This window comes from Vombatus ursinus, unplaced genomic scaffold (assembly GCF_900497805.2).
Source record: "Vombatus ursinus unplaced genomic scaffold, bare-nosed wombat genome assembly UNPS02014778.1, whole genome shotgun sequence".
Taxonomy (NCBI): Eukaryota; Metazoa; Chordata; class Mammalia; order Diprotodontia; family Vombatidae; genus Vombatus; species Vombatus ursinus.
In genome coordinates, this window is record NW_020954556.1 from 7,316,669 (window position 1) to 7,323,488 (window position 6,820).

Sequence of the window (6,820 nt, forward strand, 5' to 3'; positions counted from 1 at the left end):
GAGAGAGAGAGAGAGAGAGAGAGAGAGAGAGAGAGAGAGAGAGAGATGAAAAGACAAGGGAGTACTTCCAGGCTTGGGGGACAGCCAGTGAAAATGCACAGTTAGTAGCTACAGTGTTGTATATGAGAAAAAGCAAGAAGGCCAGTGTCAATGTGTCATAGAGTAAGTGGAGGGGAAAAAGTTTATGAACTCTGGAAAGGTAGGAAGGAGTTATGAAGAGTCTTAAAAGTCAAGCAGAGGACTATATACTTGACCCGTAGGTAACAGGGAGCCACTGGAATTTATTGAATTGGGGAGCAGGGTGGATGACATAATCAAACCTACACTTTAGGAAGATTCACTTGGGCAGCTGAATAGAAGATGAATGGGAGTGAAGAAAGACTTCAGGCAGGGAGAGCAATCAGAAGGTTATTGCAATCATCCAGGTATGAGGAGATGAAGGCTGCACCAGGCTAAAGTTGTGTGAGAGGAAATAAGGAGGTGATTATGAGAAATATTGCAAAGTAGAATAGACAAAACTTTGCAAAAGATTTGATATAAGGAATAAATGATAGGGAAGAGTTAAGAATGATGCCTACTTTGTGAGTCTGAATGACTGAGAGGATGGTAGTGCCCTTCACAATAATAGAGAAGTTTGGAAGAGGGGAAGGCCTTTTTTGGTGGGAGGGAGATGATGAGTTCAGTTTTGTACAAGTTGAGTTTAAGATATCTACAAGGAAAATAGTTTGAGATTTCCAGTAAACAGTTGGAGATGTGAGTATGGGGGTCAGGAAAGAGGTTAGGGCTGAATAAACATATGTGGGACTTCTCTTCATAGAAAAGATCATTTAATCTATAAGAGGTGATAAAATCACCAAACAAGATTATTTAGAGGTAAAGCAGGTCTAAGACAGAGCATTGGGGGATACCCATGGTTAGAGAGAATGGCGTGGATGGAGATCCAGTAAAGAGATTGAGAAAGAGTAGTCAGAAATATAGTGAGAGGACAATAATAGAGCAGTGTCACAAAAACTTGAAAATGAGAAATTATGAAGGAGAAGAAGATTATCAATAATATCAAAGGCTGCTGAGAGGTTAAGAAGGATGGGGATTGAGAAAAGACCATTGGATCTGACAATTAAGATATCACTGGTAACTTTGGAAAAAGATGTTTCAGTTGAATGATGAGGTCAGAAGACCTACAGAGAGTTTAGAAGAGAATAAGAGAAAATGAAGTGGAGATGCCTAATGTAGATGGATTGCTCAAATAATTGAACTACAAAAGGAAGGAGGGATATGAGAAAATAGGTAGCAGGGATGGATGGATCGAGTGAGAGGTGTTTTTTTTTTTTAAGGATAGGGGAAACATAGATAAGTTGCTATGTAGCAGGGAAGCAGACAGTAGATGGAGAAATTGAAACTTATTGAGAGAGTAGGGATAATAGAAGGGGCAATGTGCTGGAAAAGGTAAAATGGAATAGGATCACTTGTGCATGTAATGAGGTTTGCCTTAGCAAAAAGAAGAGTCATCCCTTTATTTGAGACACAGGTGATAGAGAAGATAGTGGAGAAGACAGCTGAGTGATGTGAGATGAGGAAGAGGGAAAAAAGAACTCTTAGCAAATAGATTTTGTTTTTAGTGAAATTTGAGGCAAAGTTCTTAGGTGAGATGGTGGGAGGAAGGGATGCCATGAAAGATTTAAGGAGGGATGAAAAGATTTGGAAAAGCTGCTGTGGTGAATGGGACAGTTGAGATTGTGTAACATAAATTTGTACAGGAAGAATCTCTTTTATTTTTTAAAATAGAGTATATAATATTGGAATAAATCATCCTTTGATGGGATTCATTTGTAAATCCATCTGGCCTCAGATTTTTTTCATGAGAGTTCATTTGTGGCTTGTTCAAATTATTTTTATGAAACCAGGGGGTATTTAAATCTTGTTTTCTTAATTTTGGTGTTTTTATTTTGGTAGATGTTCAAAATTTCATCTAAGTTACTATTTGGGGGACTTATAATTGGCCAAAATGATTTCTGGTAGTTTCCTTTATTTCTCCTTCAATTGGGAATTTTCTTTTTTCATTTTTGATACAATTTGACTTTCTCTCTTTTTAAAATCAGATGATCTAACTTTATCATTTTTATTTAAAAATAACTCTTAGATTTATTTATCAAATCTCTTTAGTTTTGTTTAACTTTCAATGGAATTAAAAGCAAGGGAGTCCTTAAACTACTGAAAAATGATTCTGTAAGTCTTGGATAAATTTCAGAACCTTTTGTGATTTGGTGTAGGGATAGTTCAAAGCCATTTATAGCATCCTGCCTCTATTTAGGAATTTCTATAATTCTGGAAAAATTCTCCTTCAAGATATTTGTGAGAGTTCATTATTTCCTCATTGGAATCCAGCCTTGAAGGACCATTAGACTTATTTTTTTCTTTAAATCTCCCACTTCATTTTTGGTGAATATTTTATAGCTTGAAAAGATCTCATTAGCTTACTTGGATTTATTCTGATTACATTTTTTTGATATAGCCTCAAACGAAAATATTAATTGTATCTGTAAAAAATTCTTTTTCTCAAATATCAGTGCTCCAGAATTTGTATTGCTTTCCCATGGTTCTCATTTTTTTAGAGCAAGTTAGTATCTGGGTTTGGGGTTTTTTGTTGTTGTTTTGTTATGTTTTATTTTGCTGGTCTTCTCATCTATCTTCCAACTACAAGAAGACTTTGCTATAAAGTAAAGGGACCACTACAGGTAACATTCTTTTAAGCGTGTTCCTTAAGAGCTACAACTTTTACACATCTTCTTGCTAGAATTCTTATTCTTAAAAACTATAAAATTAATTAACAAAATGTATAGGGCATAGAATTTAGAACTCATCTGAAGAACTAACTAAAGATGCAAAAATCAGCTCAATATCATTTCAGCTGGTCAAAGACAGAGGTTCTGAGTCAGCCTAGAGTCAGTAGACACACGAGCTCTGATGTCACCAAAAATACTGCTTTTATTAAATAATTCACATGCCATGTGTTTAGATGTTTCAAGGATCCAGGATTTCACTAGAATAGGTTTTTCCTCCCTTCACCCTCAATGATGGATATTAAACATTTCCATACCTGTGTATGTGGTCTTCATGAGTACCTCTGACCAAAAAGAATTTCCCAGTAACCAGTGCTTTGAACTTCAGAAGACAGACACAGAGGATACAGAAGGGCCTATGCATGTAGCCTTTCATCTTAGTAGGACCTTCCTATAAACAATTGCTATCTGGACCAATGCCTGTGACCCACCCCCACCCCATATCCCGGAATAATGAACTTGCTTTACTGATAAGGAAAATGAGGAGCTGTGAGTGGTGATGGGCAGGAACTAGGGATTGTACTTGTGTTTTGCTGGCATAGCCTGTGAGAACCTAGCATCTCTTCTATGTAAGGATAAGGCAATGGAGTGTGCCTTCAGTAGAAGAGTAAATGAAAATCCATCTGATAAAAAGTTATACAGAAAGGTTCTGCTGGTCAGAGGGGGTTGATATTCTCATGTCTTACTCTGAAATCTAATGTTAAAGTACTCTTTTTCTGGTGATTGAGTATGTGAAGGGAATGTAGGCTAAAATTGAGGAAGTAATTAATAGCTGCCTAATCTCAGAGAACTAATGAACGACCTTGCCCTGTGGCATTAGGACTTTCAGAGCTGCCTTTGGATTCTTGGCCATGCCACAGCTAAATGATTCCAGTGAATGGTTATTTATGAGTTAATCAATATTCTGATTCTGTTGATGGTCAAGGGGAGTTTTGAAGTTAATCTGCTGTCAGTTGAACACTATAGGATATGGAATTTTTATGAACTGTTTTCTAGTAAAGGGATACTAAGAATTGCTTACAATATTCGTGCCTTAAAGTTCAAAATGTGCTTTCCCAGAAAAGCAATCCTGTAACTAAAATATTAATGTGGCAGAAATGCATATACTCTTTTTAATAAAAATAATATGCTACTCTGGGGTATAAGGTTTACGGGGATATTCCTTGAATCCTTGGAAAAAAAAATATTTCATGTGGGATCCCTCAGGCAGCATGGAGTACCTGCAGAATGACTGCCTTTTTCTATCACCGTTTATCCTAATCCATTTTCCTTTGCATTCAAATGCACATAATTCAAATGGGTCTTGCAATTCGCCACAGGGGAAAGCAATCTTGTCCAATGATTCTTTTGTTCTTCTCTCACCCTCTTTTTAAGTTAGGGTAGGGACTCAGATTGCTCTGACTCATATGAGAAACTGTGAGCCAAGCTTCTGAACTAGAGATGTCTCTTTTTACTTATGACTACCCCTAAGCCGAGCCCTATTGAATATATACACTGGGGTAGCTTTTAAATGATGCCTAGGGGCAAGTAGGATAAAATGATACCTCAAGTAAACTTTTCTAATCTTAGATTGGATTCTGGCGAAATGAGGTCCTAGGATATCAGAATGCTGCTTCTGGGGAGGCCACCACTTGAGATAGGCAAGCAGCCACCAGGGGGAGGAAGCTGGTTAGCTGGGAACTTCCTATTTCAATGAATTCTTCCTAAGTAGATGCTAACCTCTGTTGGGTAGATGCCACTGAAGAACAAATGCTCTTAGCAGCCTCTAAATTCAGTGCTCTGGAACACCCAGTCACCCTGCTCTGGATACAGGACTGTCCCTAAGGACTGAACTTCTGACAACTCATATATACTAGTGGGACCTCCTAATAAGGCCCTTTTTTTCCAATCCAGCTAAAGAAACAGAGACCAATAACACATTTCTAAAGGACCTACAATGTATAAGGCATTATTACACAAATAATATAAACAAGTCAGACCTATTATTAAACAAGTGATTGAGGCTCCTGACCTTGGGCAGAGCAGATAAGATTCATATAACAAGGGAAAATAGAAAGGCTAATGAGCTGAAACTGTAGATAGGAGGAGGCCATATCAGCAATGGGTGAAACTCTTCCTCTAGTTTTTACCACACCTGAGTTTGTGTGCATGGACAGGTGCTGCTCTATTTACCAGCCCTGTCTCTGTGATTCTTAACAATTCAAAATTTAGCAAACATTTAGTACCTACTATGTGCAAGGCACTGTTCTAAGCACAGGACATACAAAAATGAAAAAAAAAAACAAAAAACAAAAACAAAAACAAAACCACCTCAGCTCTGGCTTTCAGGACCTTATTTTCTAATGAAGAGAATGTGGACCCCCCCACCCCTTCAGCCCATCACTTCCTTCATTCAATAAACTCCAGTAGCTCCCTGTTACTTCCAGTATCAAATATATAGTTCTCTGGCTTTTAAAACCCTTTATAACCTTCCCCTTCCTTTCCAGTCTTGTACTTCATTCCCCTCCACATACTCTGATCCAATTACATGGAGCTTCTTACTGTTTCTTTTTTTTTTCTTTAAAGTTTTGAATTCCAAATTCTATCCTTCCCTCCCTCTCCTCCACCCTCCTTGAGAAGGTAAGCAATCAAATGTAGGTTATACACGTGCAATTACACAAAACATTTCCATGTTAATCATTTTGTACAAGAAAACTCAAATATAAGAAAAAATAAGAAAAAGAAAGCGAAAAATAGCTTCAAGTCTGAAGAAAGCTTCAGTCTGTATTCAATCAACATTAGTTCTTTCTCTGGAGGCAGATGGTATGCTTCATCATAAGTCCTTTGGAATTGTCTTGGATCATTGTATTGCTGAGAATAGCTAAGTTATTTACAATTCTTCATGGAACAGTATTGTTGTTACTGTGTACAACATTCTCCTGGTTCTGTTCACTTCACTATGCATCAGTTCATGTAAGTCTTTCCAGGTTTTTCTAAAATCATCCTGCTTATCATTTCTTATAGCACAATAATATTACATTACAATCATATACCACAGCTAACAAGCATTCTCCTGATTGATGGGCATCTCTTTGAGTTCCACTTCTTAGCTACCACAAAAAGAACTACTATAAATATTCTTGTACAAATAGGTCCTTTTCCCTTTTTTGGATATCTTTGGGATATAGACCTAGCAGTGGTGTTGCTGGATTAAAGGGTATGCACAGTTTTGTAGTCCTTTGGGTGTAGTCCAATTTGCTCTCCAGAATGGTTGTATCATTGCACAACTCTACCAGCAGTGCATTAGTATCCCAGTTTTCCCCCATTCCCCCCAATATCCAACATTTCCCCAATTGTTACATTAGCCAATCTGATACGTGTGATATGGTACCTCAGAGTTATTTTAATATGCATTTCTCTAATTAATACTGATTTAGAGCATTTTTTTCATATGAATATAGATAGTTTTGATTTCTTTGTCTGAAAACTGCCTGTTCATGACCTTTGACCATTTATCAATTGGGGAATGACTTGATTTTTTTTTTATAAATTTGTATCAGTTCTCTAATCTTGCTGTTTCTTGAATCTAACATTGAACATTAACACTAGCCCTCCCCTATGCTTACAATCATTCCCTCTTCATTTCTATTTCCTTGCTTTCAGCCTTCTTTCAAATTTCAGCTAAAGTCACACACCTTCTGCAAAACAAAAAACTCCAAACCCTTAGCCAGTAATCTTTAATCTTAGTCCCTTCCTTTTGAGACCATCCCCAATTTATGCTCTGTGTAACTTGCTTGTACATAGTTATTTGCATATTGTCTCCCCTCTTAGACTGTTAGCTCCTTGAGAACAGGGAATGTTTTCTTTTCTTTCTCTCTTTCTTTTTCTTTCTCTCTTTCTTTCTCTCTCTCTTCCTTCCTTCCTTCCTTCCTTCCTTCCTTCCTTCCTTCCTTCCTTTCTTTCTTTCTTTCTTTCTTTCTTTCTTTCTTTCTTTCTTTCTT

The 6,820-nt window shown here is 37.2% G+C and overlaps 1 protein-coding gene across 1 annotated transcript in view; it reads left to right on the top strand.

Moving 5' to 3' along the window:
- ZMAT4 (zinc finger matrin-type 4) overlaps positions 1-6,820 on the top strand; it is a 303,196-nt gene that overhangs the window by 24,370 nt on the left and 272,006 nt on the right. The gene's annotated exons all lie outside the window — the stretch shown is intronic.